Source organism: Eleutherodactylus coqui, chromosome 1, assembly GCF_035609145.1.
Source record: "Eleutherodactylus coqui strain aEleCoq1 chromosome 1, aEleCoq1.hap1, whole genome shotgun sequence".
NCBI classification, from domain to species: domain Eukaryota; kingdom Metazoa; phylum Chordata; class Amphibia; order Anura; family Eleutherodactylidae; genus Eleutherodactylus; species Eleutherodactylus coqui.
In genome coordinates, this window is record NC_089837.1 from 513,828,772 (window position 1) to 513,852,208 (window position 23,437).

Below are 23,437 nucleotides of genomic sequence, written 5' to 3' on the forward strand. Positions count from 1 at the left end.
GTGCGTGCGTGCGTGCATGCCTGTGTGTATACATGCGTGCATGCCTGTATGTATGTATGTCTAATTCTTCTGTCCAGGTTGGGGGAGTAGTGGTCATTGTAAGTGGGTTGAGCGGATCTAGGAATCAGTAATACTGGTGGGATGTGACTGTTAACCTGCTGTTTTCTCGTCATTTACTGCAGATCTGACGTCCTTGAGAACGGGAAGGCTGGCAGACAGTGAAGAGACCCTCAACGTTCAGCAATCTTGAAACCCTTCTTTTTATGAACTGTTTTTTTCCCAGTGACTCCCTTTTTTTAGATACGCTTTTTCTTTAAAAGAATTATGACGCAGGATCCTGAAAAACTGCGCAATATTTTACTGCAATGCATTAAACAGAAAAGACCCACAAACACAGCGGCCTTTGGTCTATATCACGGAATGAACCTTGTTGTAACATCCACACTAGCAATAAATTATAAAATCTGAATTGGGTGGAGTCTGTCTGGTTTTCACTATACATTGCAGTTGGCGGCGTGCCCTGTCCTGCTCCTGATGCAGTTGGCGGCGTGCCCTGTCCTGCTCCTGATGCAGTTGGCGGCGTGCCCTGTCCTGCTCCTGATGCAGTTGGCGGTGTGCCCTGTCCTGCTCCTGATGCAGTTGGCGGTGTCTGTTATGTGGCATGTGTATGACTCCTGTTCTGTGGTGTGGCTCCTCGGATCTGCTAGGGCCCAGTTCTTAAGATCGCTGGGCCGCCCTCTTACTCGGCTGATGTCCCCGCTTAGGTAGGGCCACTGTCATCCTCCCTGTAGCACAGGCTTGGTTGCCTGGATTCTGTGTGACTCTCCTGTGTTCCCTGTGTGCGTGTATACTACTAGACTACCACTCCTTTAGTCACGATCGTGTGGGCCCTCTGCTTTATCTGCTCACACGATTGTAACAGTCTCTTCAGAAAGCCACTGACTACTCCTTTCTTTTTGGGCCCAGTGGTGCATACAGACATAACATTAGGGCCACGCTGTGTATACTTGTGAACACGAGACAAAACAGGGGTATCCATTTCGGAGGTTCAATCCTTTTGATGTGCAATATAGAAAAAAAAAGGTCTTGAAAAGGACATGTTTTCTAAAAATTAAATATTATTTGGTCTCCTAAATTGCATTAATTCCTAAAAATAAATGTGGGGTCAAAATACTCCTGACCCTCTCAGAGAATACATTAAGGGGTGCAGTTTTTAAAATGTGGTAATTTGTAAGTATCTATCATTATGACTAAGGATGAGTGAGTATACTCGGTAAGGCACTACTCGTTCGAGTAATGTGCCTTAAACGAGTATCTCCCTGCTCGTCCTTAAAGATTTGGGGGCCGCCGCAGGGGGAGAGCGGGGAGGAACGGAGGGGAGATCTCTCTCTCCCCTGCGACTCACCTGTCAGCCGCAGCGGACCCCGAATCTTTAAGGACGAGCAGGGAGATACTTGTCTAAGGCACATTACTTGAACGAGTAGTGCCTTAGCGAGTATACTCGCTCATCCTTAATTATGACACCTAGCAGCCTTTGCAAACTTGGATTGGTGTAGGAAAACTAAGGGCTCATGTCCACGGGCAAAATAAGAATTAAAATCTGCAGCGGATTTTAACTCTTCTCCCGCGCGCGGATCCGCACCCCGTAGGGATGCATTGACCACCCGCGGGTAGATAAATACCCACGGATCGTCAATAAAAGTGATTTAAAAAAAAAATGGAGCATGAAAAAAATCTGGACCATGCTCCATTTTCATGCGGGTCTCCCGCGGGGACGGCTCCCGCGGGCTTCTATTGAAGCCTATGGAAGCCGTCCGGATCCGCGGGACACAAAAATCAGATTTTACTCACACGCTCCGGTTCTTCTCTTCGCCGCGGCGCCATCTTCTCTCATTCGCGGCCGGATCATTTTGCTTCGGCATGGCGCATGTGCGGGGCACGTCACCGACGTCATCATGCACATCCGCCGAGCCGAAGAAAGAAGATCCGTCCGCGACGAGAGAAGATGACGCCGCAGCGAAGGAAGTATCCGGAGCGTGTGAGAGGTAAGTTAATTCTGATTTATTCCTATTTTCAGCGCTCATGTCCGCGGGGCAGGAGGGACCCGCTGCAGATTCTACATGGAGAATCCGGAGCGGGCCTGATTTTCCCCGTGGACATGAGGCCTAAGTGTTCCTCTAAATTCCGAAAAGAAATGTTAAATTTGTACATCTCCTAAATGGAAAAAATAAATTTACAAAAGTTTTAAACCGTGCATCCAGAATAAAGTGAACAGATGGAAATCTATATGTTCGCACAGATTTGTACAGTATGTTTGCACTTATTTTATGACATTTGACAATGTGAAAAAATGAAAATTCAAAATTGTGCAAAGTAGCAATTTTAATAAATATACACAACTTTTAACAGTCCTTTTTTACTACCTAACAGAAGTACAACAAGGGGAAGAAAACAATGTCAGTCACTTGGATATGCAAAACCTTTACGGACTTATGATATGTCAAGTGACACATGTAAAGTTCCAAATTTTCGGTCTGTCACTGAGGCGCAAACAGGCTTGTTCTCTAAGGGGATAAATAGCTTAGTGTATAAACTGTGAACCGACTAACGAGGGACAGTGAGCAGCATCACATGCAACCTGACAATCCTCATCGTACTGCTCCATCAGATCCTGATGTACTTCCATAGCAGGTGATGGGCCATTTCCAGCTTTTAAGCGTCCTCCGGAGCCAACATCTGGGAACTTCTGGCTCTCTGGTGATTCAACTCTGTGGTTGCGAGCAGCGGAAACGGTTACCACAGTGCAAGATTCTGACCAAAACGTATCAGCTGACCTATAACGAGGAAGAGAAAAAAAATTGACCCTGCCTGCAACTGGCTTAATTCCGTGGGTTTTCATAGTTATTGCACTGTCCCTGCTTTTCTTCACTCCTACTTTAATAGATAGACATCGTATTTGGACAATTGGTATGGTTCTCCGAAGGTTTGTTCAGTTAGTGCAAATTAGGTGCAGTATTGTGATGGAACCTGTACGTGTGCTAAAAAAAGGAATTAAATGCTCAAATCTAATGTAATGTCTTTCGGCCAATAAGACGAATTTAACACAGCAAGTGTGTGTGTGTGAGAGAGAGGGGGTGGCTGAGTAAGTGGGTGAGCATACATGCATGTACGCATACAGGCACGCACGCACGCATACAGGCACGCACGCATATACGCATACAGGCATGTACGCATACAGGCACGCACACAGGCATGCACGCATGTACGCATACAGGCACGCACGCATCTACGCATACAGACATGTACGCATACAGACATGTACGCATACAGGCACGCACGCACACAGGCACGCACGCATGTACGCATACAGGCACGCACGCATGTACGCATACATGCACGCATATACGCATACAGGCATGCACGCATATAGGCATGCACGCATGTACGCATACAGGCACGCATACAGGCATATACGCATACACGCATGTACGCATACAGGCACGCACACAGGCATGTACGCATACAGGCACGCATGTACGCATACAGGCACGCACGTACGCATACAGGCATGCACGCATACAGGCATATAAGCATACAGGCACGCACGCATACAGGCACGCACGCATGTACACATACAGGCACGCACGCATATACGCATACAGGCACGCACGCATATACGCATACAGGCACGCACGCATATACGCATACAGGCACGCACGCATATACGCATACAGGCACGCACGCATATACGCATACAGGCACGCACGCATATACGCATACAGGCATGCATACAGGCATATACGCATGTACGCACACAGGCACGCACGCATGTACGCATACAGGCACGCACGCATGTACGCATACAGGCATGCATGCATTACGCATGCATGTACGCATACAGGCATGCATGTACGCATACAGGCATGCATGCATGTACGCATACAGGCATGCATGCATGTACGCATACAGGCATGCATGCATGTACGCATACAGGCATGCATGCATGTACGCATACAGGCATGCATGTACGCATACAGGCATGCATGTACGCATACAGGCATGCATGCATGTACGCATACAGGCATGCGTGTACGCATACAGGCATGCGTGTACGCATACAGGCATGCGTGTACGCATACAGGCATGCATGTACATATGAGCAGATGCAAGCAATGAAAAATTTGGCAGATGCAGCAGCTTACCTTGCCGAGTGACGTCAGGTGGTGTCCTAGCGAAGCGAAATTCCTCTCCAGAAGAGTCGTCCTCTCCAAAAGGCGGGGGGCAAATGTGAGATCAGCACCTAAAACGCCAATCTCCGGTTCCGTACATTGTACAAAACGCAGCCAAATGTCAGGTTCCTCTCCACACGAGTCGTCCTGTGGAAAACGGAGAGCATATCACCACATGCAAGCAAAAACCAGCAAATATGCACATATCAGCAGATGCAAGCGAAAACCTGCAAATATGCGCCAAGTATGCGCATATCAGCAGATGCAAGCGAAAACCTGCAAATATGCGCCAAATATGCGCATATCAGCAGATGCAAGCGAAAACCTGCAAATATGCGCCAAATATGCGCATATGAGCAGATGCACGCGATGAAAATTTGGGCAGATGCAGCAGCTTACCTCGCTGAGTGATGTCAGGTGGGGTCCGAGCGAAGCGAAATTCTTCTCGAAACGCATCCAAACGTCAGGATCCTCTCCACACGTAATTTTGCAATAAGGCGCACAAATCTGCAAAAAAAGACAGGTTGCGCCAGGTGGCGTCGCGCAAATCTCAGATGACGTACTCACCACACGTAGCGCACAAATCTTGGGTGTTGTCTCCACACGTAGCGCACAGCGCACAAATCTCAGGTAACCGCGTCTCCACACGTAGCGCACAGCGTAGCGCACAGCGCACAAATCTCAGGTAACCGCGTCTCCACACGTAGCGCACAGCGTAGCGCACAAATCTCAGGTGACCGCGTCTCCACACGTAGCGCACGGCGCACAAATCTCAGGTGACCGCGTCTCCACACGTAGCGCACAGCGTAGCGCACAGCGCACAAATCTCAGGTAACCGCGTCTCCACATGTAGCGCACAGCGTAGCGCACGGCGCACAAATCTCAGGTAACCGCGTCTCCACACGTAGCGCACAGCGTAGCGCACGGCGCACAAATCTCAGGTGACCGCGTCTCCACACGTAGCGCACAGCGTAGCGCACAGCGCATTAATCTCAGGTAACCGCGTCTCCACACGTAGCGCACAGCGTAGCGCACAAATCTCAGGTAACCGCGTCTCCACACGTAGCGCACAGCGTAGCGCACGGCGCACAAATCTCAGGTAACCGCGTCTCCACACGTAGCGCACAGCGTAGCGCACGGCGCACAAATCTCAGGTAACCGCGTCTCCACACGTAGCGCACAGCGTAGCGCACAGCGCACAAATCTCAGGTGGGTACTCACCACACGTAGAGCACAAATCTTACTCTCCCATCTCTTGTAAATTGGGGAAAAGGCTCCAACCATCAGCTTGCTTCCTCCGTAGATCAATACTGTTCAAAATCCGCGGGCAAATGCAAGGCCCGGTGACGTCACAGCCCACGTGACGCGCGGGCACAGCTCATCGTGCACGGCAATGCGCGGGCACGCCGCTGTGTCACGTGGTGCCGATTCCAGCCAGCTGATTGGCTGAATCGGCCGCGCTGTAGAACTGCGGCAGAATGTGTTAATATGCCTCCCGCTGCGGTCAAGCCACCAAGGTCCTCGTAGCCAAGTGTGCAAAAACACTGCCTGTAAGCCTCACCCCAAGGTCCTCCGCTCACAGACGCCGCCCTCACTGCTGGTGTTCGGCTTCCTGTTCGCTGCTGCCGCTCTTCTGCTCATCCGGTGGGACAGTCAGCTGCGTGCACGGCGCTTCCCCGCGGACAGCTGCCGCCCTGAGCGCTTGTGCTTCTCCGCTGGCACAGTGAGATCCCTGGCAGCCGGACCTCCGATGACAGCTACCAGCGCCCTGAGGGCTTCTGCTTCTCCGCCGGCAGAGTCAGATTCCTGGCGGCGGGTCCTCCAGTGACAGCATGGGGCCATCTGCGCTTCGGCTCCGTCGCCGGGAAAGCTGGGAAGGGCGCCGGCGTGTGCTCCTGCACTCTGCGGCCGGGGCATAAGACTGTCTGTCCCCCCAGCCCTGCAGCGGTCGGTATGCCACACTGAAGTCGGGTGGGGGTGCCTGTTGTGGTGCACCCGGGGGGCATATTAGCAGTCTACGCTTGGGTTAAGCAGCGCCGCTGATTAGAGCCACCTGATTGGCTCTTCGGCACCACGTGACTAAACAGCGTGCCCGCGCATTGCCTTCAGCAGTCGTGCACTACACACTACAGTTAAGCAGCACTGGGTTAGGTTTAGGGTTAGGTTTAGGATTACCTAAACACTAACCCTACACCTAACCGTAAACCTAACCCTAAACCCTAACCCCGTGCTGCTTAACTGTAGTGTGTAGTGCACGGCTGTTGAAGGCAATGCGCGTGCACGCTGTGTAGTCACGTGGTGCCGAAGAGCCAACCAGGTGGCTCTAATCAGCAGCGCTGCTTAACCTAAGCGTAAACTGCTAACATGCACCCGGGGGGCGGCCCAGCAAAAACAGCTGCAGGACGCTTTAGCCTCATTGCTAAAAAATGGAGCCCGGTTCTGCCGTTTGCAGCAGGCCTTGGTGTATGTTTTTTCCCTCCACTTTGGTCCCGCTGTATGTTTTCTGCGGGCACTTTAGTGGGCTTCCAGGACTTTTTTGCAAGGCTGCTGAGCAACCTTTCAGGTACAGGGGGCGTCACCCCCTTATCAATCTTGAGTTCACCAGGACTTCCTGGTGGCGTCAAGATACACTAATACTGGCCGTGTCTAACCTCTGCCATCCTTGGAGAGTCGATGGCGAGTGCGCATGCATCCCTGCTTCCTGGCGCACTTCCGCACTCGCCATCGACTCTCCGTGGACGTCAGAGGTTAGATATGGCCAGGTCGGCCTGAGCGTGCAGCAGCCAACCACTCACGCACGAGGTAAACAACAGAGGGACCAAGCACATTCAGCTGAGCCAATCAGAGGCAGCCTTCACTCACCCATTCATGAATTCATGAATGGGTGTGAGTGAGATCTGCCTCTGATTGGTCAGGCTGTGACCAATCAGAGGCAGCTCATTCAGCAGGCGGGGATTTTAAATCCCCGGCTGCTGAATACTACAGAGAGCAGTTCAGGAGAACTGCCGCTGGCCGCAGCTGAACTCCGTCTGCTGGGAGCAGGTGAGTATACATATTTTTTTTTTTTTTTTTTTTACACATTTCTGGATGAATTGCAGGTAAGGGCTTATATATTTAAGCCCTTCCCGACAATTCATCCCGCGATCGCCGGCAGCCCATTGCTTTCAATGGAGCCAGCTGTATTGCCGGCTCCATTGAATTCAATGGTCAGTGCTCGTTTAATCGAGACGAGTACCGCGTGGTGCTCGTTTTGAGTAACAAGCATCTCGAGCACCCTAATACTCGAACGAGCATCAAGCTCGGAAGAGTATGCTCGCTCATCTCTATTTAATACTTATTCCCAGACGACCATAAAATCATCACCAGACTTGATATGCTTTCCGTCGGGCGGGCCCGAGACCCCCAGAGAAGGCTGGATAACCGCAAGGACACTAGAAGCCCATGTTTAATACCAAAAACTGTCAGGTGGACTGACCCCGCCCCCTGGATAACCTCAGGACACTAGAAGCCCTTGTTTAATAACAAAACCGAGGCGGAACCACCATACACTAAAAACCCTCAATTATCAATACCCAATTATCGAAACCATCATTCTTAATAAAAAACATCAGTAAATAAACCATCACTATCAATAAAATTGATTATCCACGAAACCATCAGGCGGGCTGACCATGCCCCCCGGATAACTGTATTTATTAACAAAAAAAAAAAATTGCCACTGCCCATGGACTTTCTTTATTATCATATGTAAGGTTTTATTAATCAAACATCGGGTGTTCTCAAACCATCAGAGAACCGTATTTTTTAACCAAAAAACTGAAGGTGTTATTAATCAACCAAATCATCTGTCGGGGCTGACCACATCCCCAGGAAAACCGTATTTACTAACCAGAAAAAAAAAGGTCAGACGGGCTGACCACGCCCCCTGGATGACCCTGGACCTTTTTATTTATTTTCAAGTGTAAAGTGTTATTAACCAACCATTCGGTGGGGCTGACCATGCCCCTTGGAAACCGTATTTATTAACCAGAAAAAGAAAACATCAGGTGGGCTGACCACGCCCCATGGAGGACTTTTTTAAAATTTATTTTCAAATGTAAGGTGTTATCAACCAACTGGAAAACCGTATTCATAAGAAAAACCAACTGCAACTTAAAAAAAAAAAAAATTTAATTATGAGTGTATAGACTTTTATTTTTTTCCTCGCTAGCTGAACCAAATACCCATATAAACACGTTTTTTTCTCCACCAAACCTTCCAACAACACCACAAATAATGAAGAGAACATATAAACTCCATGCAGGTTTTGTCCTTGGTCAGATTTGCACATAGTATTCCAGCATTGGAAAGCAGCGGTCCTAACCACTAAACTACGCACCCTGCAGAATCAACAATCTTTAGACCTTTGGCGGGATCTCCATCTGCCAGGTTAACAGTTGCGAAAGAAAAAACTGCCCTATCCATCAAGTCAGGCAGGCCCGCGACTGGTGCCTGGCTGGTCAGTTTTTGATCAATTTGTACTGTAATAATCTTAAGACCGTAACCAAATCTCCGTCACTCGTTTCTCTTGCGGGGTCCAAAAACTTTTTCCAAGCATTCTAACATGATGACTTACCAGCTCGACCGACCTCCGGCGCTGCCAAGGGTAGGGTCCTCGCCAACCTGCCCCGTTGACTGCCGCGTTGACTCCTTCTGTGTCAGGCCAAGTGCTGCCTCCCGCTCCTAGGCAAAGCCCCTCGAGCCCATTCCCTCTGCGATGCTCCTGCCTGGACCTGACCTGGCGGCTCCCGTGAGTGCATCTCCCTCCTGCGGCGAACCTACCTGTCACTTGGCGTATGACGACAAAATGGAAGGCGGTCAGTGACGACCCGACTGGTAATGCTGTTCCTGATGCCTGCTCTCTACATCACCGCTACCAGCCTCGCGTGCCCCTGCATTCCTCCTACTGCTCACCGACCTCCTCCTCCATTCACCTTCAAGCAGAGAGTGTGAGAGGCACTGTGTTCCCTTGTGACCTCCATCTACCTACTGCCCCCCCCCCCCCATGTCTGGTTATATACAGGGGTCTGGGGATTTACAGTATACTATGGCTGGTTATATACAGGGGTCTGGATTTACAGTACACTATGGCTGGTTATATACAGGGGTCTGGGGATTTACAGTACACTATGGCTGGCTATATACAGGTGCCTGGGGATTTACAGTACACTATGGCTGGTTATATACAGGGGTCTGGGGATTTACAGTACACTATGGCTGGCTATATACAGGGGTCTGGGGATTTACAGTACACTGGCTGGTTATATACAGGGGTCTGGGGATTTACAGTAAACTATGGCTGGCTATATACAGGGTTGTAGGGATTTACAGTACACTATGTCTGGCTATATACAGGGATCTGGGGACTTACAGTACACTATGGCTGGTTATATACAGGGGTCTGGGGATTTACAGTACACTAGGGCTGGTTATATACAGGGGTCTGGGGATTTACAGTACACTATGGCTGGTTATATACATGGGTCTGGGAATTTACAGTATACTATGGCTGGTTATACACAGGGGTCTGGGGATTTACAGTACACTATGGGTGGCTATATACATGGGTCTGGGAATTTACAGTATACTATGGCTGGTTATACACAGGGGTCTGGGGATTTACAGTACACTATGGCTGGCTATATACTGGGGTCTGGGGATTTACAGTATACTATGGCTGGTTATATACAGGGGTCTGGGATTTCCAGTACACTATGGATGGTTATATACAGGGGTCTGGGGATTTACAGTACACTATGGCTGGTTATATACAGAGGTCTGGGGATTTACAGTACACTATGGCTGGTTATATACAGAGGTCTGGGGATTTACAGTACACTATGGCTGGTTATATACAGGGGTCTGGGGATTTACAGTACACTATGGCTGGTTATATACAGGGGTCTGGGGATTTACAGTACACTATGGCTGGTTATATACAGGGGTCTGGGGATTTACAGTACACTATGGCTGGTTATATACAGGGGTCTGGGGATTTACAGTACACTATGGCTGGCAATATACAGGGGTCTGGGGATTTACAGTACACTATGGCTGGTTATATACAGGGGTCTGGGGATTTCCAGTACACTATGGCTGGCTATATACAGTGGTCTGGGGATTTACACTATACTATGGCTGGTTATATACAGGGGTCTGGGGATTTACAGTACACTATGGCTGGTTATATACAGGGGTCTGGGGATTTACAGTACACTATGGCTGGTTATATCCAGGGGTCTGGGAATTTACAGTATACTATGGCTGGTTATACACAGGGGTCTGGGGATTTACAGTACACTATGGCTGGCTATATACTGGGGTCTGGGGATTTACAGTATACTATGGCTGGTTATATACAGGGGTCTGGGATTTCCAGTACACTATGGATGGTTATATACAGGGGTCTGGGGATTTACAGTACACTATGGCTGGTTATATACAGAGGTCTGGGGATTTACAGTACACTATGGCTGGTTATATACAGAGGTCTGGGGATTTACAGTACACTATGGCTGGTTATATACAGGGGTCTGGGGATTTACAGTACACTATGGCTGGTTATATACAGGGGTCTGGGGATTTACAGTACACTATGGCTGGTTATATACAGGGGTCTGGGGATTTACAGTACACTATGGCTGGTTATATACAGGGGTCTGGGGATTTACAGTACACTATGGCTGGCTATATACAGGGGTCTGGGGATTTACAGTACACTATGGCTGGTTATATACAGGGGTCTGGGGATTTCCAGTACACTATGGCTGGCTATATACAGTGGTCTGGGGATTTACACTATACTATGGCTGGTTATATACAGGGGTCTGGGGATTTACAGTACACTATGGCTGGTTATATACAGGGGTCTGGGGATTTACAGTACACTATGGCTGGCTATATACAGGGGTCTGGGGATTTACAGTACACTATGGCTGGTTATATCCAGGGGTCTGGGAATTTACAGTATACTATGGCTGGTTATACACAGGGGTCTGGGGATTTACAGTACACTATGGCTGGCTATATACTGGGGTCTGGGGATTTACAGTATACTATGGCTGGTTATATACAGGGGTCTGGGATTTCCAGTACACTATGGATGGTTATATACAGGGGTCTGGGGATTTACAGTACACTATGGCTGGTTATATACAGAGGTCTGGGGATTTACAGTACACTATGGCTGGTTATATACAGAGGTCTGGGGATTTACAGTACACTATGGCTGGTTATATACAGGGGTCTGGGGATTTACAGTACACTATGGCTGGTTATATACAGGGGTCTGGGGATTTACAGTACACTATGGCTGGTTATATACAGGGGTCTGGGGATTTACAGTACACTATGGCTGGTTATATACAGGGGTCTGGGGATTTACAGTACACTATGGCTGGCTATATACAGGGGTCTGGGGATTTACAGTACACTATGGCTGGTTATATACAGGGGTCTGGGGATTTCCAGTACACTATGGCTGGCTATATACAGTGGTCTGGGGATTTACACTATACTATGGCTGGTTATATACAGGGGTCTGGGGATTTACAGTACACTATGGCTGGTTATATACAGGGGTCTGGGGATTTACAGTACACTATGGCTGGCTATATACAGGGGTCTGGGGATTTACAGTACACTATGCCTGGTTATATACAGGGGTCTGGGGATTTACAGTACACTATAGCTGGTTATATACAGGGGTCTGGGGATTTACAGTACACTGGCTGGTTATATACAGGGGTCTGGGGATTTACAGTACACTATAGCTGGTTATATACAGGGGTCTGGGGATTTACAGTACACTATGGCTGGTTATATACAGAGGTCTGGATTTACAGTACACTATAGCTGGTTATATACAGGGGTCTGGGGATTTACAGTACACTATGGCTGGTTATATACAGGGCTCTGGGGATTTACAGTACACTATGGCTGGTTATATACAGGGGTCTGGGGATTTACAGTACACTATGGCTGGCTATATACAGGGGTCTGGGGATTTACAGTACACTATGGCTGGTTATATACAGAGGTATCTCCCCAGTTTACACAAGACAATGTGATGCCGGCAAACAAGGATCTTCATATCCACATAGTAAATCAGATCTGCTGACAAGGGAGGGTTTGCTTGTTTGTCAACTGATTGCGGCAAAATTTCATAAGAGAACGATCAGCAACGAGCATTCATATTAACCCTTGTGCTGCTGATCATCAGCCCATGGTAAAGAGTTTTAGATAGAACATAAGTCCGTGTGGCAAATTCAGCCCCGTGTTAAGTTAGGGCTAATTCCCACGGGCGGATTTCCGCCGCGTTGCCCCGCAGCTATTAGGTTCTATTGAAGCTAATACTGCAATGCTCATGGTGCGGAATTCCGCACCGTGAAATCACATGTACTCACCCGCGGTATGTTCTATTTTGCCGCGGGGCGGACGGCTTCCATTGCAGTCAATGGAAGCTGTCCGTCAAGCTATCTTCCGCTGTAGCACAGCGGAAGATAGCGTGAAAGCGCTTCCCTGCCTACCGCAAGCCGCGTCATGTGACGCTATGGGCGTGTCACATGACGCGGCCGGCGCGACACATGACACTGTCGTGCGTCATGCGCTCTACTGCGCATGCACTCGGGAGCGTCATGCGGGACGTCGGGTGGCGGATCCAGAGGTAAGTATGGGGTCTCTGGGGGGGGGCGCCGTGATGGACTCCGCTGCAGAATTCCGCTTGCGGAGCCCGTCACGGCCGTGTGCATAAGGCCTTACCTTTACATGAGACAGCTATTGTATGAATAATCTCTGGAAGCAGCAATTTCTGTGATAACGGTTCTTTATTAACATGGCCACTGACAGGGCAATGAGTGATAATCTGCTCACTACTTGCTGGTCGTCTCATTGCAGCTCACTGAAATAATAGTTGCTGGTTAATCAAAAGTCCTCTTGTGTAAAGTAACAGTCGTTTGTGCTTGACTGATTTGTGCATTTGTTTAAATGGCTGTCTCCTATGATGATATGTCAGCAAAGAACTATTGAACAATAAGTTATCTGCGTAAATGCAAATAATAATTCCCACTTGTACACTTCAGTGACACTTTCTGAGCTGGAGCCTGACAGACACTTCCTTCATGCAAGGGTGCATTCACACGAGTGTGTGCGTGTGCATACATATGTGTGCACAAAAGCGGCGCACCCACATACGTGCACAAACATGCATGAATTTATGTCCGTGCAGCATTGCTTTCAATGGGGCCACGGCTGCTGCCAGTGGCCCCATTGAAAGCAATGGTCTGTCGGCAACCGCTGCAGTGATTTTCAGGGAAGGGCTTTAAATATAAGCACTTCCCTGAAAAATCATTCCTATCTGGTGTAAAAAAAATAAAAAAAACACAGTCACCCCTCCGCCGCTGGCAGGGGCTCAGGCGCAACTAGTCGCTTGGGTCCCATTACTGTAATGAAGTTCTTCCAGCAGGCGGGGATTTAAAATCCTTGCCTGCTGAAAGGGCTCTGTCTGATTGGCTGAGCGCTTAGCCATTCATTGAATGACAGCTGAGTGCTGCCTGTGATTGGCTGAATGTTGTGACCAATCACAGGCAGCGCTCAGCTGCCATTCAATGAATGGCTAAGTGCTCAGCCAATCAGATGCAGCCCTTACATCAGGCAGGGATTTTAAATCTCTGCCTGCTGAAAAAAGTTCATTACAGTGACGGGACCCAAGGGGCTATACACGTCTGAGACCCAGCAGCGGCGCAGAGGTGATTATGTATGTTTTTTTTAATTTTTTACTACAACTAGGATTGATTTTCAGCGAACGGCTCATATTTAAAGCCCTTTCTCAAAAATCACTGCATGGGTGCTGGCATCCTATTGCTTTCAATTGAAATCAATCGGAGAGCTTTGCAATCCTCTGTCACAGCTGCGGCAGAGTATTCTTTGCTCCCCGCGGGGAGTCCCATTGTTACTGAACATTGTGACAGTGCTGTCAGTATTCAGTGGTGAGGGGACTCCCCGCGGGGAATAATGACACGCACCACTGAGCTATGGTGCACGCATGTCCTATCTTTTGCAGGTGCACACGTTTTCATGCTTGTTAAACACGGACATGTGAACACACCATAGAGTACCGATGGTTCTAATAGACGAGTGGTTATGTGCGCACATATGTATGGACATAAACACGCTCGTCTGAATGCGCCCTAAAGTTACCTTTCAGCATCACAGATTGAATTCCTGACCACTTTGTCCGGAATATGAAATTGTCTTTTTATATAACTCCATATTCACAAACAGTGCAAAATTTATGCTGCAAATCCACCTTAAATTTCTGCGTTAAGTTCTGCAATAAAATCAGCCCATTATTAGCGACCCCTGGGACCTGCACCTATCTCTAGTTGTGGACCCCACTGCCCCGGACTGACTGTATGTAGTGGCCAGGTGTGGTCAGCAGTTACGGAAAAAGCCGAGTAGTCCTATAATATGGCTTTTGCTTCAGCCATAAATAGTGAAGTACATACAGCAGTCTCACTGTACTACTGGTGGGCTTCTTAATATTACTTCTACATAACATGGTATATGGGCATCTTCTTCCGGCACCTTGTACGCCATACTACACAGGCCAGTCAGCAACCACCACATTGTGACATAACAACTGCCATATTGTGACATAACTATAGGGGTGGACAAAAATATGGAAGCACCATACAAAATGCATGCCATAAATTACATGGAATTATAAATCATATTTCAATAAACATGTAAAGTCCAATTTTAGGTGGAGATAATATGACATAGATGCTGCTGGGCAGGAATGAACATCTGCCTGAGCAACAAGGTTCCATTAGTCAGGCCTTTGAGTCAAACAGCTTCTGTTACCAGCTGGTCCCAAAACCCTTCGGAGCACAACAAAAGGGGAAGTAAACACAAATTTGGTGGGGAATCTCTCAACCAAGCAGGGGTCAAAAGAGAAGCTCAGTACAAATAATTAAAACCCCATGCATTTCATACGGTGTTTCCATATTTTTGTCTACCCCCTGTATGTACTGTATTTGCATCTAGCAAAAAGATCAATATAAATGACATTGAGGAAAAGCTCTGTAATACTTTGGCAAGACACCTTGTCCATCATACATATAACATAAGAACAAGTGACAAAGCACCAGACTGGAGGAGACGGGAGGAGGATTCATGATACACAAACCATCGCATGGCACGCTGTGTAAGAAATGAGCTCGTTAAGATACAGTCACAGCCGGCAGCACAAAGGAGGCACTATCACTGTGTAGGGGGGGCAAAAATGGGGTAGTATAATTGTGTGTAGGGGGACTACTCTTGTGTAGGGGGCCCAAAGTGGGCACTATTACCGTGTGGAAAACCAGTGAATATATAGCTCCAGCACGTCTCACAAAAAATAAGACAATGGGTGCCTGCACACGAACGGAATTTCAAGCGCGTTATTTTAGGCACATAATCCGCCCCAGACCGCAGCCAATATACTCCTATGAGGATCCGCAGTTGTCCCCAGACGGACGGATTTGTATCGCGTTTTTTCACGCGCGTGAAAAAATCAGCGACCTGTTCTAATTTTGGTCGGATCACGCGCGTGAAGCCTCCAATACAAGTGAATGGGTGCGTTTTTTCACGCAGTACATCCGCAGTGCAGCTGCGGATGGAGTCACTGGTTGCTATGACTACAGGAAGTAGGCATGGTAGGAGGCGTCCCAACACACAGCACAGAGCTTCACAGGCAAATTTCAGCAGCAGCACTGCCCTTCCAATCACCTCATCCACCAGACAGCAGCCAGCAGACACCAGCCTGCAGCCACCAGCCTGCAGCCACCAGCCACCATACGAATAATGATCGACATGGGGAAACTTGTCGCAATGATGCAGGACTTCCCTACCATATGGGACAGTAACCCAGACTACTTAGACAAGAATAGAAAGGAACAATCCTGGCTTCAACTGTCCGCCCAGGTTTATGGGGATGCCTGGACGAACGCAATAGAAGCGGAAAAGAAGAACTTGCGTGAGTATTATTCGCTATTGCGTCAAATGTACTTTTTTTTTTTCATTTTAACCCCTTAGTGGCCAGTTTTACTTTTGTTTTTATTGTGCTTTTTTCCATCCCCACTTTTAACCCCTTAGTGACGGAGCTTTTTTGCTTTTTTCCCTTTTTTTCCCCTACTCCCTAAAAAAATCGTAGTTCCTTTATTTATCCATCGACGTCGCTGTATAAGGGCTTGTTTTTTTGCAGGGCAAGTTGTATTTTGCAATGGCACTATTTATTGTACCATATAATTTACTGAAAAACCTTTAAAAAAATTGTAATCGGAGAGAAAAAAAAAAGACTTTCAACCATCTTTCGGTGCGTCCTGTTTCTGCAGCGCGCAAAGTGCAGCAAAAACGACCTGATATTTTTATTCTATGGGTCAGTACGATTACTACGATACCAAACTTATATAGTATTTTTTTTGCTGTAGTACTTGTATATTTTTTTATAAGATATTTAATTTTTTTAAATTATTTTCTGTGTCCATTTTCCGCATGCAATAACTTTATTTCTTTGGCGACATAGTTGTGTGAGTCTGGGTGTTGGTTTTTAAGCTGTTTTCCAAGGAATGGGCAGTTCTCTAGGGGTTGGGTTTACAATAAGGGGCATCTGCTGGTTTTTCTGCGCGTTTTTTTCCGCAACACATCCGCGTATATCCGCGCATGATTTTTCACGCATCCGCACCTATCCGCAAGCACATTTAGGTACCATACGCGCGTGAAAATCCGCTAGCGGAATCCGGAACGCTCGTGTGCAGGCGGCCTTTGTTAGAATATTTTCACAGAAAGAGAAAAACGCCTCACATGTGCGCACTTCAGCAAAAAACTAAGCCTCAGTCACAGCATATAGCCCGTACAAGAAGAAAGCAACCTAAACCGCTTTATTCTAATAAAGATCAATTTTTGATAAGAAGTGCTGCAGCTATATAGTATGCATTGTTTTTTGCACATTGCATTCCTGAGACACCGGGTCGGCGTTGTCCTCCGTACCCTCCCCTTAGCGGAGGTTGGCTCTTTGGCATAATGCTATGGATCAAGAGATTTTATGTGAGCTGTATTTAACCTTTTACTATTTATATTACTATGTGTGGTGGCATAGAGAGGGTACTATTACTGTGTGTGGGCAAAAAGGGGCTCTACTAGTGTGTATGGGGGCACTATTACTGTATGTGATAGTCCTGACTATAAATCTGTTTACTTCACATATAAGTCCATGTTCACACTGGCAGTAGGGATTGTGAAAGCCTCTAACAGCCTAAAGAAACACATGAAAGGGTTAATGAAGACACTTATGACTTCCAACTCCACTTGTTATTAAAATTCAAAATTGAAAAAATCACGGAAGGCGGCCATATTTACTGATAGTGAGATACAAGCACAGGAACACCCCAGATCCCTGCAGCAGGCAGTATGCTATATGGGGGAGGAGCGTTGGTGCAGAATACTGATGTACGACCGCTCTCACACCTACCGTACACTGGGGGGGCTGCTTAGTAATATACATGCACATAGATGAGGCTTGTATAGAGGGCCAGTCACACAGATATGTGTAGTGCGCCATGCAGGCAGCAGCCTGGCCCTTAAATTCTGGGGGGCCCAGGTTGTCAGTGCTTTGTACACTTAGGGCTCGGTCAGACGATCGGAGATTTGCTTGCTTTTCTGCACGGAAAAAAACACAATGCATGTGCAGGAAAAAATCTGCATGACCAGGTCCATTTCCATCCACTGCTCTCTCCTAGTTCTCCTCCTATCTCTCTGACCGCTCTTTCAGTGTCTCCCTTGCTGGCTCTATCTCCTCTCCACTTCCTCTCGCTGTTGGGGTACCCCAGGGCTCGGTCTTTGCTCTCCTTCTCTTCTCTATCTATACTGGCCCAATTGGACAAACCATCCACAAGTTCGGCCTCCAATACCATCTCTATGCTGATGACACCCAACTATGCACCTCCTCTTGTGAGATCTCTGGACCATTCCTCCAAAATATCACCGACTGTCTGTCCATTGTCTCTAATACTATGTCCTCCTTTTTTCTTAAACTAAACCTCTCTAAAACTGACCTCCTCATTTTTCCACCTTCCAACCGACCTCCCCTCAACATCTCCATTCCAGTGTCTGGCACCATCATAACCCCCAGACAACATGCCCGATACATTGGGGTCACGCTGGACTCTGACCTCTCCTTTACTCCCCCATATCCAATCTCTGGCCCAAACATGCCACATGCACCTCAGAAATATTGCTAAAATACGGACGTTCCTCACACAGACACTCGTGGTCGCCCTCATCCACTCCTGACTCGACTACTGCAGCTCGCTACTCATCCGCCTCCCCTGCACCAGAGTCGCTCCACTCCAATTCATACTAAATGTGGCAGCTAGGCTCTTTATTTTATCCAGTCATGACTCAGACGCCTCTGCACTATACCAGTCACTGCATTGATTGCCTATCCACTGCAGAACTAAATTTATGCATGATGCATGATGCACTACATGTATCTGTGTGACTGGCCCCCTATACAAGCCTCGTCCATGTGCAGGTATAATACTAGCAGCCCCCCAGTGTATGGTTGGTGTTAGAGGGGTCAGACATCAGTATTCTGCACCCGTACCCCTCCATATAGCATTGTGTCTTTCTGCCTGCGGCAGGGAGCTGCTGTGTTTCTGCTCTTGCATCTTTGTATCAGTAGGTTTTCTGGGTTTTTTTTTTTTAGTTGGATTCGATCATTTTTAGTGAATCGTTTGAAAAATTTAAACTCAGTGTTTGGAAATGCAGCGTGGGGCATCAGCAATTGTATTGTTTTTTTCCTTGAATGACAACAGTATTTTATGTCGTCTTTAGCTGCGCGGCTCGTATGGATGAAACAAGGTTTTAATATTTTGTATCTGTAAAACCCATGCATCCAAACACTGCATTGGAAATGTGATATGCAGTAAAAGTGTGCGGCGCACTAATGCTACATGTACAAGCACTCCGAGAGTGGATTCAGCTGTACATTTCCAGGAGGGATAAAAGAGGATCGGCTCCATGTAGGGTTAGAAGATAAATTGCTCTGGATTTTTTTTTATAGGCAATGCAAATAGTTACTTAGACAGACATGTCTTATAGTTCTTGCTTTCATGGGGTATTTTGCCTCACCCAATGTTATGCCCAATTCACACCATTTTAGCATTCCATGTATTGGCAGGCAGATCTTGGCTGCAGATCATAAGGGATACATCTTTCTCCATGCAGATTTTCAAATCCACATTGCAGCAATAATATTGGCTTGATAAAGGTGTTATTATTACACCGAAACGCGTTGCCTATGCCTCCTAGAAATAAAGTGAAGACTTGAGCCGCTTGCCGTGCAGTAATATTTGCGACCGGAGGGATTTTGAAGAGTCAGCACTTCAAGGAGGGGGCTTCTTGTTCTATACATCCCCCCTCCTCCAGAGTAAGTGCTGTTCTTATTTCTTGCTTGTCTCGGATTGAAGACCTATTTGGGTTATCTTCTTGCATATTTTACGAGCACAAAGCTTTTTTATTTAAAACTTGTTGTTTGCTTCTTTTCTGGGGGCCATTCTCCGTGAGAGAAACCCCCATATGTCGTTGTAGCTCTCCTCGACTATGAAGGATATGAAAATGCTAAAATGAATAACCCACCATTAATCCTTTGGCGCTATCTGAACTGTTGTGATTTTTGAACATTACAGCAATAAGAATTGACATGACAATCACACGGAAACCAGATCCGGCGGGCGAATGCGTATTTACCCCATTGACAAGAGCTGCAGCAGAACTCCAAACTATAACTTCAATATTCTACCATGGATTAAATGGACAGACCCAAGGAAGAAAAATCTAGCATGGATATGGCAGTTTGAAACCCGTGTAAACGACACCTTAGGGCTCAGTCACACGGGCGTTGTGCCGCACGAAATTTTGAATGCATCAGTTATGCGTTCAAAAATTTGCGTGCCCGAAGGAGGCGTCACGGCAGGAAAAATTCTGCTAGCAGCATTTATTAGCTCAAAAAGTGCGCTGCCCGCTATCCCCTGCTGTGACAGCTGCAGCAGGGAATTCCTTGGATGTGAAACCCCTGGATGCTGCCACATCCAGGGGTTTCACCTGTGGTCAATGGGGCTGGCGGCAGCTGCGACAGCCCCATTGACATACAGAGAACATTGTGATCCTCTGCTACAGCTGTGAAAGCGGTGGCTGAGGATTTCTTCATCTCCGCGGGGAGTCCCATTGTCACTGGACACTGACAGCATTGTCACAGTGTCCAGTTAAAATGGGACTCACCATGGAGATAAAGAAATCCTCTGCCACAGCTGTGGAAGAGGAGAGCAATGTTCTCGCATTGAATTCAATGGATCTGGCAATATTGAATTTAATGGGAGAACATTGCTCTCCTCTGCTGCAGCTGTGGCAGAGGATCGCGATCTTCACTATATGTTCTCAATGGGGGTCAGCGCTGCTGCCGCCGGCCCTATTAAGGGCAAGGTGTTTCACATCCACGAGTTTCACATACACAGAACACCGGTTTACCGCAGTTACATGCTTTCTGCGAACCGGTGTCCTATAATTTTCGCCGCGTGTGTTTATGCGCATGTAAAATCCGCACATGTGCACACTCCCATTGAAAAGCATTGGTTCTATTTAAATGCAGCCGGCAAACACAACTGACAGATGTGCGTACAAACGCCCGTGTGACTGAGCCATTATACTGTGTGTGGATAAGCAACCAGGACAACAGCTGGTTACAGGTACTCACCGGGCCGAGACATTTCCGAGTTTTGTCATATTTTGGTACACAAAATGCTTTGTACACAGAGCTCCCAGGATAGCAACACCCGCTGTTACATTGGTGACTGCGAAAACATGGATTCCCATTGTTCTAAATGTAAAACAGACAAAATAGGAGTTAGTGAAGATTATTACATGCTTGTCAACTCTTCCATAACGTCCATGAGCGTTCCAAACAAAGGGGATAACTCCCAGATTTACGACAGGGTTGTCAAATCTGCCATATGTCACCAAAGCCTCTTGAAAGATGTCAAGATAAATATCCTGTGGCCCTGGCGGCAGATGTATGGCAGGCAGTCAGGGACATGCAGACTTCCTGCTTATCTCTCCTCAGGGTTCCCAATCTGAATTTTAAAAATAATAGTTAGAGATAAGCGAGCACCAAAATGCTCGGGTGGTCGTTGCTCGAGTCAAACTTTCCGCGATGCTCAAGAGTTCATTTCGAGTAATGAGCCCCATTGAAGTCAATGGGCGACTCGAACATTTTTGTATATGACCCATGCCCCCGCTTAGGTTTTCACTTGTGAAAATCTGGAAAACCTACGAAAGTGATGGAAACGCCATGGAAACGGATAGGGGAGGGGAGGGCCAGCATGCAGGGCTGCATCTCAGGCTCCCAGGTCTCACTATTAAGCCACAATAGCGGTGAGAGTGTGCCCCCCCCCCTAACAATTTTTATTTCGGACAAACCCTCATTAGCAAGGCACACCTTAGCTAAGCACCACACTACCTCCAACCAAGCACAATCACTGCCTGTGGGTCACACCGCTGCCTCTTCTCCTGGGTTACATGCTGCCCAACCCTCCGCACGACCCAGCGTCCACAGTGCACACAAAAGTGTCCCTGCGCAACCTTCAGCTGCCCTCATGCCACACGCTTGCTTCATAGCCACACTACCCTCATGTCTATTTCCAAGTGCGTCTGCCATGAGAAGGAACCAGAGGCATACACTGCAGAGGGTTGGCAGGGCCAGGTAGCGACCTTCTGTAAAAGGGAGGGGGGGCGATAGCCCACAATGCTGTTGAGAATCAATGAGAAATTGACGTTCGATCTTCATTCCAATAAAGTGCCAACCTCCGTCAGAAGCTGCAAACGTGGGCATGAGTTACAAAGCTATGGGGAATCCATGTGCCCACACAGTATTCATTCTGTCTAGGTGTCGGATAGCTCAATCGACACCACAAGGGGAAGTCCATCTGCACTCTGCCCCTTACCCAAGTCAGTCAGTGTCTTTGCGCCAGACAGGTAAATCACTGCAATGGGAAGTCTGTTTGCACCCACAGCATAGGTGGGTCCTAGGCGACCCAAGACATGAACCATGAAGAAATCAGAGTGCCCAAACATGGCAGACTTTCACTGCGTTGAGGACATAGGCCTCTGCACAAACCCTCAGCAATCAAGGGCATGAAGCGGTCACCGATGCTAGTTCAGCTGCAAAGGTCTCAGTAAATCACTTAAGTTTTTTTCACCGCTCCAATGACTGGATTAGCCAGAAAAAAATTCCACAGGCCCAACCTTGCGCAGTTGCAGTTCCCCCGGGACGTAGGCCTCGGCCAACAGCTTCAGCAATCGTAGGCATGAAGCGGACTTCGATGCTAGTTTATCTGAGACGGGCTCATTAAAACAGTTACGTTTTCTTTCACCGCTCCAATGACTGGATTAGCAGGAAAAAGTTCCACAGGCCCAACCTAGCACAGTTACAGTTCCCCCGGGACCTAGAAATCGGCCAACAGCTTCAGCAATCGTAGGCATGAAGTGGACTTCGATGCTACTTCATCTGCGACGGGATCATTAAATCAGTTATGTTTGCTTTCACCGCTCCAATGACTGGATTAGCCAGGAAAAAGTTCCACAGGCCCAACCTGGCATACTTGCAGTTCCCCCGGGACGTAGGCCTCGGCCAAGAGCTTCAGAAATCGTAGGCATGAAGTGGACCTCGATGCTAGTACAGCATTGAATGTCTCATTAATGCAGTTACGCTCCTCTTTTTTTGCCCAAACCAGTGTATCAGACAACTGTCGTAACACGACAGCAAATACATGATGCCCAGTGCTGATCTCCTGACCCCAAGCAGGAGATGGAGGTGGCCTTACAAGGCCAAGAAACCATGACCAGGACCCGCTGTAGCCTGTGTGGGAAGTATGTGAGCGGGCTCTTGGTCAGGCTCGGTCCCAGCAAACAAACTGTGTGACCCAAGGTGCCGCGAGTTACATAGCAATGGGCAATCCGGGTCCTCTCACACTATTCATTCTGTGTTGGTGTCGGATAGCTCAATCGACACTGCCAGGGAAAAGCCATCTGCACTCTGCACCCTACCCAAGTCAGTCAGTGACTTTGTGCCCGAC

General features: G+C 47.8%; 1 protein-coding gene across 3 annotated transcripts in view; it reads right to left on the reverse strand.

The window, feature by feature from the left end:
- The window catches only part of PIGW (phosphatidylinositol glycan anchor biosynthesis class W), a 157,522-nt gene that overhangs the window by 14,442 nt on the left and 119,643 nt on the right, over positions 1 to 23,437 (reverse strand). The window contains exon 2 of one of the 3 annotated variants that reach the window (XM_066587786.1): positions 21,061 to 21,183. The gene's annotated coding sequence lies outside the window, so the exon portion shown is untranslated. The other 2 variants (XM_066587795.1, XM_066587776.1) reach the window with 2 other exon arrangements.